This window comes from Lissotriton helveticus, chromosome 6 (assembly GCF_964261635.1).
Source record: "Lissotriton helveticus chromosome 6, aLisHel1.1, whole genome shotgun sequence".
Taxonomy (NCBI): Eukaryota; Metazoa; Chordata; class Amphibia; order Caudata; family Salamandridae; genus Lissotriton; species Lissotriton helveticus.
Genome location: NC_136067.1, coordinates 179,107,110 through 179,120,445, shown reverse-complemented (window position 1 = coordinate 179,120,445; position 13,336 = coordinate 179,107,110). Strand labels below are relative to the sequence as shown.

The window sequence follows — 13,336 nt, the reverse complement described above, 5'->3', positions numbered from 1 at the left end:
ATCACCTGCCGTGAGGGGAACGGCTCGCAGCTCCTCGCTCTCCTGCACCACCAGCACCATCACCACCCCTGGGACTCCATTTCCCAGGTGCCCCGGCGACCGTGGCGCGAGAGTGACGCCACCAGAGCGCCCGGAGGCGCGTTAAAAGCCCCCGCGAGTCGCGCGCGGGAGCGCCCGGGCAAAGCCCGGGCCAAAGGCGGGCCCGTTTAAGCCCATTCAAGACCTGAGAGGCCGGGTCGGGCCACTCCCCTTCCATTTCCCATCCAGCACATCCGAGTGAGTACATTATCAATATAACCCTCTGTAACAAACTGGGAGCTTTGACATGCCATCCAAAGAGGCTAAGGGGAGAGCAGGTGCTGCAGTGTTTACGGGAGCTATGGACCAATTCATAACAAAGATGAACTGTGTTGTTGATGAGGGGATTACTATAATGGAGCAACGTGTCTCGCACGAACTAGCTATTGCAAGAAGATCTTCTATGGGACTAATTGCGGACGCTCGGACCCCTGATAACCTGATTATCAATAGTGGACTAAGTGCTTCCCCCATTCTAGAACTCCCAACTCCACAGCTTCCCCTTTGTAATTTGTCACAGACTACCCTTAGTAGCCAGTCCACGGCCTCAGAATCATTGCTGTTGTCGCCTCAAATGTTTCCTACTGTACCCAATGTAGTAAAGGTATATAATACTAGGCAACAGTGTGGGAAAGACCCAGGGGCAATACCTAAAAAGACCCACCAATTACCTAATAATGCAGGCGGGAGGAGAAACAAAGGTCGTAAGGGCAGGAAAGCAAACCCACCCATCGCGGAGCAAGCTGTCGCTAATTCACCTCTTGGTTTAACAGGCTCTATTCCGCCTAGCAGGGCAGTAGAGGCTTTAGATGGGTCACCAAGCCAAGAAAAGCTACAGAGGGTGTTGGAGGTTGAGCCTAATACTATCTATGACACCATTAAACTCCTGTTAGCTCCACTAGAAGAGAGGTTGAGCAAGATTGAGGTCCACCTAAAAAGGATTGAACGTGATGTTAAGGGCCTTGTTGAACCCACTCTCAGAGTTATTTCGCCCTCAGTCGCTAAACTGTCTAAATTGCCTAAAACCCGTAAGGAAAAAGTTACCACTCCAGCTACCAACAAGGAGTCAGTGGGTGTAGGTACAGCCCAGTCGGCTATATCTGTTCCTGTAGCTATCCCTACTGACAAAGAAACAACTCTTCTCAATGTGAATAACTCATGTCAACGCAAGAAAATCTCAGAACAAAATTTGCCTGGTGGGGGGGCACTGATTAACCAACCTATTGCGGGTAAAAAGATCTTAAACTTACCTCCAGAGGTTTGCCCATTTGTGGTGGTCTTAGCGGGGGCTCCAGAACTGGGCAAAAACGAAAGGGAAAGCCCTACAAAGCTATGGAATAGGGTCGTACACTGGCTAAATGTGAATAGACCCTTGCCCTTGCACCAAGTGGGTAAAATACTTATGATCCGTAGGACTCCATGGGTGGGACATTTGGCTAAAAACATAAGGGGAGACTGTATTTTGATTAATTTCAATAAACCTAGAATTGTTGATTTCATCTGCAACTGGAGATACCCTAGCACAGGTACGACTGTCCATTCCCTCCCACTAACCTACTTCTATCCCCCCGGCCATTTTTCTTCTCAACCTGATGGATGGACTATGGTTCCTGGGCGCAGGAGGGGCGTAGCACAAGGAGAATGGTCTATGCCCCCCGTAAACATTGATAGCTTCTTCCACTACAATCGTTATGACTGTCTGGATCCAGTCGATTGACCAGATGTTACCGCAAGTGAAATAAGTACTTCTCCTTCCCCCCAGGGTGAACACCTCTTAGAGCTACCTGCAGTGCAACTGACAGTAGGTATAAAATCCAGTGGCATAGCCCTGGACCCTGCAGGCATTATAAACACCAACGCCAACCCAATTTTGTGTGAAACTGCAAGTGTCTTAGCCCATGGTAGGGATAATGTTAGCAATCTTAAAATTGTCTCATGGAATGTGGCAGGTCTGCGAAACAAGCTTTTGTTACCAGATTGGCTTGACTTCATTAATGGGTTTGACATTTGCATGTTTTAGGAGACATGGAGTTTGGAACCGCTGCATATGCAGGGTTTTTCTCCCTAACCCTCAAGCCCGTGCGGAGATGGTCTCCTGTAGTCATTCAATTGAACGGTTTAATGATTGAAACAGGTTTAAGAGCTGCCAACGGCCGTACTACCTCCGATGCTCAGGGTGCTAATACCTACAATAGAGTGTTGTGTGAGAGTAGGATTGACTACATAATGATAGATAGGAGGACTTGGAAGTCTGTGGTGGATATGGTCATTATACCATCGGTGGAGAGTGACCATAATCCTTTGTCCCTTACATTGCTAGACCCATGGTACAGAAGGGAGTGCATACCCTTAAAAAGCGGGGGTCTATTAACCAAGCAACTTATTCCATCTAATTGTAACAGATTTCTCAAGTGGCCTAAGTTCTGTCTGGATGAGGCCAGACTGCGTGAGCTGGATGGAATCCTCGCAGAGCAGTCAGCAAGGCTATCTGTAGTTTGTGATGAGGTGGCTGGGTCAGCAGAGGCAGAAAACATCTATACTGCCACTATGGATCAGATTAACAAGTTGTTTACGGTCCCAGTAAAGAAGAGCCTGGCAACTACCAAGCCATCGCAGGACTGGTTTGATAGTAATTGTAGAAGGAGGAAAACCGATTTAATCTCTGCCATCAAATCCTCTAATCCAGTATCTGTACGTTCGGCCAGATTGTCTTATAGAAAGGCAATTACAGTCGCCAAAAGGGCTTGGGAAGAGTCCCATTGGGAAAATCTTAGAGATGCAAGCAGAAACAAGGATGGCAGCTTGTTTTGGTCACTAGTCAGAAAATCATCTGGGTGCAGCTCGAACCAAATTCCAAATCATATCACGGACAGTGAATGGTTTGAACACTTCTTCAAACTCTATGGTGGGAATGACCTGCCCGGTGTCCCTGGGCATTTGAGCGGTGCTCCGGTTGATGGTTCCGGGCGGCTCGCGCCAACTAGAGTTAATAATAAAGAGGTTCTTGCTGCAATAGCCAAAATAGTATCTGCCAAAGCCCCAGGACAGGACGGTGTGCCCGGTGACCTTTTTAAAGCTAACCCCGATGGTTGGGCAGCGTATTTCGCCACCCTAATAAACGCATTGATGGCAGGCTCACCGGTCCCTAATTCTTGGAAGGCGGCCGAGGTGATTCCCATCTACAAGAAGGGCCCTAGGGAGAACCCTGCCAACTACCGTCCAATTAGTCTAATAGACGCTGGACAGAAATTGGTGGGCAGGTTTCTCATTGAGAGGATCCACTCGTGGGCAGAGGAGCACAAGATCATTTCCCCTTACCAGGCTGGCTTCAGGGCACCCACAGGCACAACTGACCAAGCGTTCAGGTTGTTACTCCTTCACTGGAAGGTGGTCACCATCGGCAAAGGGGGTCTTTATTTGGCATTTATTGACTTGAAGACCGCCTTTGACCTGGTTCCCCGAGATCGCCTGTGGACTATATTAGAGGAGATGGGGATTCCGCCTCCAATCTTAAACCTTTTGGCACGCATGCATGATGGTACCTATGCCCGTATTAGATGGGGCTCCCAAGGGCAAAAAAACGATAGGATTCCTGTGAAGCGAGGGGTCAGACAGGGGTGCGTGTTAGCCCCAACACTTTTTTTTTTGTTTGTGTGAATGGTGTGTTCTCTTTTCTGCTTGAAATAGACACAGACGCTCCGGTTTTGGCGGGCGATAAAGTGCCCACCTTACTTTTCGCAGACGACACCTTGTTGGTTTCGAAAACCCCCGTGGGCCTGCAAAAGTTGCTGAATTGCTTCAGTTTGTTTTGTGAACTTAGGGGCCTTGTTATTAACACCTCGAAAACTAAGCTCCTCTATTTCAATCCTAGTAAGTCTTCCAGGTCCACCCTCTTTCTTGATGGAGAACCATTGGAGCTCGTAAAAGAATTTGACTACCTGGGAATTAGAATCTCTCAAAACTTGAAGTGGCAGCCCCATATTGATAAAATGCTTCTGAACCATAAAAGGGTGGCTGGTGTTTTGGGGCGGGAACATCGTATGTCCACCTCTAAGCCCGTTGCCCCTGCCCTGGATATATATGCTGCAAAGGCTGTGGGCAGCGCCCTCTATGGTGCAGAGTTGTGGGGCTTCGAATGCATTAGCGGCCTCACCACTTCCGAGAATAAGTTCATTAGAGAGCTGGTATCCCTTCCAATGGGCACCCCCATCAAACCATTACTGAGCGATCTGGGTCGCCGCTCCATTCGGGACCTAGCCAGGCTACGACCTCTTTTATATTGGGCTAGGCTATGGCGGACCCCTGAGCTCTCTAAGTACCTCGACGGTTTGATAGAGGTTATGAATCTTAATGGCTCCCATAAAGTCAGCTGGATCCGTAACATCAAGAAGCTTTTGAACGACACTGGTTTGCCAATCAATTGGGAGCTTGGAGTTTCCTTATCTAAGCCTGAAATTAAGCGAGTCTACTGGAATTGGGTGGACGAGCAAGATCTAAGGGACCTAAACCAAGGAAGGCTGACCGAAGAGTTTAAACAGCATAAACCCAAACCTCGCTTGGAGCCTTACTTGGATTTCATCAAAAAATCTAGGGATAGATAGTTGTTTATCCAGTTCAGGCTGGGAAACCTACCCTTACACGATTACACCTGTAAGTGGAAGCCCCCGTACCAAACCCCACCTGACTGCCCATTTTGTGAAGGCGTCAATGAAAGCATCACACATGTCTTTTTTGCATGCCCAGCCTATGCAAAACTGAGACAGAAATGGCTAAAACCTGCATGTCTATTGCTCGGAACCAGGAATCATTCCGTAGCTCTAAGAATACTTAAGACTGACACTAGCACATGCTTAGTCTGTGGGGTTGCCAAATTTCTGAGCTGGGTATGGGTAATTAGAGCAAAACCTATGAGATGACTTAGTTTTTAATCAAATTTTTAAATTCTACAAAGCTGCTAATGTTTAATATGCCTCTTAATTTTTTTATTGTAATATGAATATTTTTACTGTAACCAACCTTGCAAAATGTAAGATTTATGAATTGTGGTGTTTCTTTTAAACTTTGTATGTGCTTTTATGATATGTGCATATCGAAATAAAGCTTTGAACTGAACTGAACTGAACATATAAAAACGAATGTATGCCTGTCTGTCTGTTTGTCCTTTATGCAATACTACACCATTCATCCGATCGCCATGAAACTTTGGGAAGTTGTTGAGTACACTCCCGCGAAGGTTTCTGGCATAACATTTTTTTAAATATCGGCCCCCCAGTGCCCTAATAATCTTAAGAATACTGATGTACGCACCAAACGGAAAAACAACAATTCGTGTATCCACAAGCTCTCGGATAAATAAATAGAATTAAAACACCATTCATCCGATCACCATAAAGCTTAGGAAAGTTGTTGAGTACACTCCCGCGAAGGTTTCTGGCATAAATTGTTTTGAAATATTGGCCTCCCAGGGCCCTCATAATCTTTCGAATACTGATGTACGCACAAGACGGAAAAACAAAAAATTGTGTATCCACAAGAACTCGAATAAATAAATAGAATTAAAACAGCATTCATCAAATCGCCAGGAAACTTTGGGAAGTTGTTGAGTACACTCCCGTGAAGGTTTCTGGCATCATTTTTTTAAAAAGATCTGCCCCCGAGGGCCCTCATAATCTTTCGAATACTGATGTACGCACCAGACGGAAAAACAAACAATCGTGTATCCACAAGCACTCGAATAAATAAATAGAATTAAAACGAAACTTTGAAATTTTTTCCATATTAAAATGAATACGTTTTTAAAAAAAATGACACAATGTAAAATGAATGTTATCATAACGAGTTTCCTTGAATTTCCTTTCTTCATGGATCGCAGCAACGCGCGACGGGTGAGCTAGTGATAAATAAACAAATGATGGCGGTCTGACTGACCTGGTAGTCAAAATTAAGTGAGTTGTCAAAAATAACCCCACGTTTTTACTGATTCAACTGGGGAGGACAAAGGACCACAGGTCTCCGGCCACCATAACCTGTACCACTCTATGTGCGAGCCCCCAAAACCAGGATCTCAGTTTTTTCAGCATTCATTTTTAAACAATTATTATCCATCAAAACGCTGATCCCATTCATACACTCACTGTCTAAAAGTATCTTCTACCACAATCATTTGAGTGTTGTTCGTCTAGGATAACACTAGGAAACCAAACGTGTACCCCAACTTATGTACAAAAGAATGAATTGCTACATTCCGATTCCTAATGGGATTACACATCGCCTACCTCATGAATATTAATGAAGTAGGTCGCAGTTTGTGATCCATTAGGAACTGCAGCTAATACAGGGGCCTGCTGGGGTCAGGCGACCACCAAGTCTGTGATTGCTTTATTCTAAAGCAATTTTTTTTTAAAAAGCAGCCAATTTTACTTAAAGGATAAAGAGATGCTTAAAAAAAAAAAAAAAATGAAACGTTAAGTTTAATTTTTTTAAAGTAAGTAGAGGTCTGTGGGACCACTCACTGCCTGCTCGTAAAAAATATTTATTTCAGCATTCACAAAGGGGACGGGGGTCTGTGGTATCTGGCTTCTGCTTATGTCAGTGGGGGTTCTATGTTCTACGGTAGGTAGAATGTGGGGGCTGGAGAGGAGAGACAGTGGCTGGCAGCTGAAGTCCTTAAGCTGGAATAAAGCTGATTTACACTCCTACTATGCGTTTCTTATTTGGGGATGCCACAATTTGGCGACGACTGCCTGGTGAGCCTACACTGTTGAGGACTTTAACCCCTACTCTCGTCGATTTATGACACATTTTCATGTTTGTGCCTCCTGGGCAGAGGTACTGTATTATTTAATACATCTCCTTCCACTATTACGCCTCCTCTGTAGTGGAATGCGCTGGACTTCTGGGATGTTTAACTCCTTTCAGTCTATTTGACAGGCAGACGCGTACCCGCTGGCCACAACTGTATTGAGGGCCCTGCCGCGAGTGCAGCCAGGGGCCCAACTGTTACACGCTTGAACTCTAATGCGAGCAGGCCATGGGCACAGCTGACTTTTCGCGCGTGCTTCCTCTGCTCTACCTGCACCGCAAAAAAGCCCACACCCACAGCTGAATTTTCTCGCTTGCATCTGCATCTCCTTCTGCACCGCGAGCCATGCTGCGTGACGCACGGGCGTTGACAGCTTTAGGACATCCCTAGTCTCTCTGTGAGCCCTGCTGCAGCATCACTGGGTGCATCTTGCTTCAACATTCACGTGGCACTCACTTTTTTCTTCCACTGACTTGTACGGGAAAGAAAATGAAGTAACTATATGTATGGTACCTTACTACTCACCGACTTCGTATGAAAACTCTCTTGAGGTGGTGCTTTATTGTCATCCTGATTGCTGGGGAAGTTTTCCTTCATCACTTCTTCATTTGTATTTGAAAGTCATGTGATTCGACTGCCATCTACTGGTCACATTTGCATCTACAACCTTATTCTTTTTTTTGCCTATTTTTATTTCAGCTATTGTACCAAAGTGAACACTTGGAATACTCGAGTATCATATAGGATACTGGTGTTTGGGTGTTGCTTTTAGTTTTTGTTATTTGCTTTACCAACATTTAATTTTGCTCTTGTGTTATCATACTATGCAGAATATCTTTCCTCCTCCATTCTTGGTACCAATGCCCTCCGCCTGGGACGACTCCTGGTGGCCCCCCGCCCTGGGCACCGCTCCCAAACCAACAGACCACGCACGCAACCTGGGCTTCATCCTGGACTCCTCCCTCTCCATGACCAGACAAGTCAACGCCGTCTCCTCGTCGTGCTTCAACATCCTGCGCATGCTACGGAAGATCTTCCGGTGGATCCCCACCGAGACCAGGAAGACGATCACCCAGGCCCTTGTCACCAGCCGACTGGACTACGGCAACGCCCTCTACGCCGGAACCACCGCCAAGCTCCAGAAGAGACTCCAGCGGATCCAGAACACCTCAGCCAGACTCATCCTCGACATCCCACGACACAGCCACATCTCCGGACATCTGAGAGACCTGCATTGGCTCCCCATCAACAAGAGAATCACCTTCCGTCTCCTCACCCACGCACACAAAGCCCTACACGATCAAGGCCCGAGCTACCTCAACAACCGCATCAACTTCTACGCTCCCAAACGCCATCTCCGATCAACCAGTCACGCCCTCGCCGCCGTCCCCCGCATCCGAAGAACGACAACAGGAGGAAGGTCCTTTTCCTACTTGGCCGCCAAGACCTGGAACTCCCTCCCGACCGACCTGCGCCTGACCCAAGACCACCTCTCCTTCAGGAAAAAGCTCAAGACCTGGCTGTTCGAGCAGTAGCAGCACCCCCCCCCCCAAGCGCCTTGAGACCCTCCGGGTAAGTAGTGCGCTCTATAAATGTCTATGATTGATTGATTGAATGCCTGGTGAACCATTGCTAAAATGATCCAAGTGGAAAAAAGGTGTTTAATAATTATTTAAAAGTATGAGGCACAAACGTTTCTGCAAAAAAGAAGGCTTCCTTGCTCTGCAATGTCCTGGATTTGAAGGGCAGGAGTTTTCTGAACATATCCCTGATGTATCTGATAAAGAAGGAAGTGATGCCGCGTCCACTATAGATGAATATGAAATGTGCATGTAAAAGTTCAACAAGCATGACCTATCTAAAGTGTCTATAATATTAGAAATATATCAGTTTAGTATGCGTGCACAGCAGTCTGATGAATCAGTAGAGGATTAGGTAACTACCCCGAGGCAGTTAGACTCCACTTGCAATTTTGGTAGCAATACTCAAGAGCGGATAAGAGATCAGTTTATGTTGTGGTGCATAAGTGATAAAGTGAGAAACTATTTGTGTTTGAAGAGAAATCTTAAACTCAGTGAGGTGTTGCTTATAGCCAAACAAATTGAGCATTCTCAGGCATGTGCAGTGTTGCTGAATTACATCAGTCTTCTTCAAAGAAATAGGAGTTGCAGACTGTTAATGCTGTTAGTTTTCAGTCCACACAATTATCTAGAAACACATGCTTGCAAAGCTATAAAGGGGGATCCTTCCGATGTGGTAATGTGGTACACTAGGCCAACAGTACGGATTGTCCTGCTATCAAGTGTGAATGCAATGTGTGTGGGGGGAAAGTACATTAAGCTAAGTGTTGTAAGTGTGGTGTCTAGCCTAAAGCTGTGGATAACGACCAAAGGTAGAATCAATTAAGTGCTGTGAGTGAAACATTTCTGTTACAAATTTCAGATGCTATCAATGGGGTGAATGATGATGATGGTGATCCCACTAACAACGTTTTGGTAAATGACATTGTTGTAGATATGATGATGAATTCTGGTGCACGTCTGACTTTAATATCAGATGTCATGTTTGATAAATACTTTCAGGAAAAAGTTGAGATGTTGGAGCCGGATTGTAAGCCTCATGCTTATGGAGTTAAGCCCATAAAGTTGGTGGGTTACTTTGAAGGACATTTCAGTTTTAAAGGGAAAGAGGCAGAAGACAATATGTACATCCCTGTGGTAGGAGATACTGTCCTAATTGGCCAATCAGAAGTTATTGGGCATAATAATAAACCCCAGTGTCAATCCCCAAGTCCAAGTCCAAAGTAACTGTGTCAACAAGTTTCCTAAGGTTCTGGTGACAGTTTCCCTCTCTCTTTTCACCGAACATAGAATGTTTGAAGAATTTCTTGCATGATATAAAGTTTAAGGCGGATGCTGTTCCTTTTCCATGCAAAGCGAGGAACATTCCCTGTAGTGTTAGGGTAGAGGTCAAACAGGAATTGGATAGACTATGTGATGAAGGGATCATTGAAGAGGTGGAAGCAACGAGTGGCTGGTTCGCACTGTGGTAGTGTGCACGCCCAATAATGAAATTAGTTTGTGCATTGATTTGAGGGCACTCACTAAGAGAGGAGTGGAGGACAAATGTACTCTTCCCAACATAACACAAACGGTGGGAAATCTTTCTGGTGTTAGGTAGTTCACCACCATGGATCTCACCTCGGCATATATTCAGGTCACACTCACAGATCGTTCTAAGGATTTCACTTAATTTATAATGGTTTCGGTATCTAAAGATTCAATCGCATGACTTTTGGGGGTCTGTTCCATTGCTGCTGTGTATCAGAGGTGATAACGAGAATGCTTGGCAGTATGGAAGAAGTCCTATTCTTTCTCAATGATATTGTTATATTTTGATATGACAAAGAGCAACATTTGGTTAGAGCCAAGATAATGCCAGATATTTTGAGTGAGAGTGTTGTCTCACTCAAGGCTAAGAAATGCAAGTTCATCGAGGAGGAAATAAAGTATTTGGGACGAATCATTTCGGTCAGGGGGTTAAGCCTAAGGATGATCTTGTGATTGCCACACTAAATTTATGGAAGGCCTGAAAGGAAGAAAGATGTACACACATTTTTAGGAATAGTTTTTTAGAGCCGGATTTTGCAAGTAGGACTTGTGCTTCGAGGGGGCTGTTGAGAAAGGGCGTGTACTCTGATTGGAGTGAACAATGTGATGAGGAATTTTCGGACATGAAAGCAAGTTTGAAGGAAGCTCAAAATTTGAGTAGCTTTATCCCAGGCTTACTATGCTCAGTCTCTACTGATGCCAGTGAAATATGGATGTAGGGGCAGTGTTGATGCAGGTACATGGTGATTGGTACAGTCATCATAGCTTTTGCCTCCAGGGTGCACAGAGGGTCAGAGTCAAGATATTCTACTATTGAAAAGGAGGGTCTGGCAGTACGGGCTGTAAGAAAGTTTAAGAAGTGTTTTTGGGGGTAGAGATTTATTGTGTATACTGATCACAAAACCCTTCATAAAATATTTGAAAAAAAAAGGATTTGATTCCATATCCAGTTACATTTGGAAGTGGATTTGTGTTATTGCAAGACTTCTAATTTAATGTGAGGTATGTGCCAGGAGTTTCAACTAAAGCAACAGACTGCCTTTTGAGATTGGTGACATCAGATGGTAGTAATAGCAAGGTTGAGCATTGGATGTATGACGTTACAACGCATACTTTTACAACGCATGCCTTTACAACGCGGTTTTTACAACGAAAACCTTTACAACGCATAGCGCTTTGGGGTGCTGGATAGTGAATAGTTTAATTTACTATTCCAACTCCAGTCCCCGTGGACACTAGGGAAGGTGTTGGATAGTAAATTAAACGTATTCCCTATCCTAGAGCGCCCCCCAGCGCAATGCGTTGTAATGGTTTGCGTTGTAAAAGTTGCGTCATAAAGGCACTGCGTGGTAAAAGTTGCGTTGTAAAGGATGTTTCCCTTGAGCATTAGTAGGTGGAAGAAGACATCAATGTTTGTAAAGACACAGAAGGGTGTATTTCAGAAACTAAATAGTTCGAGGAGTTGAGTAAGAACAGGGCAGTCTAGTGTGCAAAAGAAAATCCTTAATGGAGTAGCCCAGCGTTCATCCAATTGGTGAGAAAGCTTTTTGCAATGTATGTGATGAACTGTCTGTAAACAATGGGTTAATCATGAGAAACTGAAAGTTGGTACCTCCACAAGTATTGGGGAGATGATTAATACATTTAGTGCATATTGGACATCTTGGGATGAGTAAAACAAAAGAAGGGTTGAGAAGTGATTATTGGTGGTTGGGGATAGATGTACAGATTGAACGAATTGTAAGAGAATGTATTGAATGTTCTTTTAGCAACAAAAGCAAGAAAGTGAGAACTTCCCCCATGGTTGATAGAGATGTTCCATTAGTACCATGGGAGGAGATTGCCCTTGATATTTTGGGGCCTATAAGTGTGGGATCCAGGTCTATTTATTTACCCATACTAATAGATATGCTCTTTAGATGAGCTGAATAGTATTTTTGTCAGAAATTACCTTTGTATCCGTAGTTAACTTTTTAGAGAAACTTTTCAGCAGAGAGAGTAATCCAGGGGCCATCCTCACTGACAATGGAATTCAACTTACATCGCATGCTATGGAAAGGTTCTTGAGTGAGAGGGGTATTTTCTACAAGAAATGTTCACTCTATGTAAATGTAAATGTAAATGTATGTGTCTTGTAAAGCGCACTGTTGCCCTGAGGCGTCGTGGCGCTGTAGACCGCTGGGGAACCCGTCCTGGCTATCCCTGTGAGATGGTCCCTACTGGGTATCTCCAAGGTGAAACCAGGCATCCCCGGCGAATGTGGGGGACCGTTGTAGAGATGAGACAAGCTAATGCCCAGAGTTGCCGAAGTGATCCCTGGTTAGAGTAGGCAGCGAGCCGAGAATTATCAAGTCCGCTGACCCTGGTCCACGACCCTGCTGCGTCGAAAATTGAACCCTGGTCCCGGGCCGTTCTCTGCTTCTGGGTCCGCCGCCTCTAACCAGTGAGCCACACCACTCCACTATGCTCCCTAAATCAATGGTATGAGGGAGAAATTCAATGGAACTTTGAAAGAGAGCTTGCAACTGGCGAAACTGTGTGGGAAAGATAGGAAGGAAGAATTATGGAGCAAGAGTGAAGCTTATAAGTTCACTCTGCATGCTACAACAAACAAACTCCTTTTGAATTGTTTCACAGGAGGCAGGTTAATACTATAGTCTGTCCCTTTTGGATGAAGAATAATACTGGACAGAATACATTTGAATGGTTGACAAGATCTCCGATGATTGTGCATTGAGGGAGAAAGACAAAAAAGTTAAATGGAAACAAACGTATGACTTACGCAAAGGGGTAGCGGCGGCTCCTCCCTTGCCTTAAAATGGCAGGAAAGGAAAAATACAACTATAATAAACACGTTTTATTATCATTTTATTTTCCTTTCCTGCCCAGTCTTGGGGCGGAGCCAGTAGGGTGAGAGGCACTGAGAGGAGTGGTAAGTGCACTGCTTTCAAAGTGCATGAGGGTTTGGCTGGCTGTCTTAGGCCGGCCAACGCGTCATGTGCAGGGAAGCATTCTCCAACCACAGCTGCGTTGCTGGGTAGGAGTGCAGGCACAGGCTCCCAGTCTCCATTGTAGTGCAAATTCTGAGCGCTTAATCTTTTAACTTTACAGCATTTTGAAACAATTTAACAACTTTGAGAGGCTTGATGAATTTAGAATGGTTATGGCAGTTGATAGGAAATTTCACTACAACCAAATCTCCACCTGCAGGTACAGTTATTTCAAAATGCTTTAAAATTTAAAGATGGATGCATCTGGAATCTGAAACATTTTGCTGTAGTTAACTAAGGTGAATATGTGTTTTGGGGTTAGTATAACCATTTAGTTATGATCTTGTCTTGTTCTG

The 13,336-nt window shown here is 44.8% G+C and overlaps 1 pseudogene; it reads left to right on the top strand.

Moving 5' to 3' along the window:
* The first annotated feature begins 379 nt into the window (after positions 1 to 379).
* LOC144762217 (uncharacterized) overlaps positions 380 to 13,336 on the top strand; it is a 79,729-nt pseudogene continuing 66,772 nt past the window's right edge.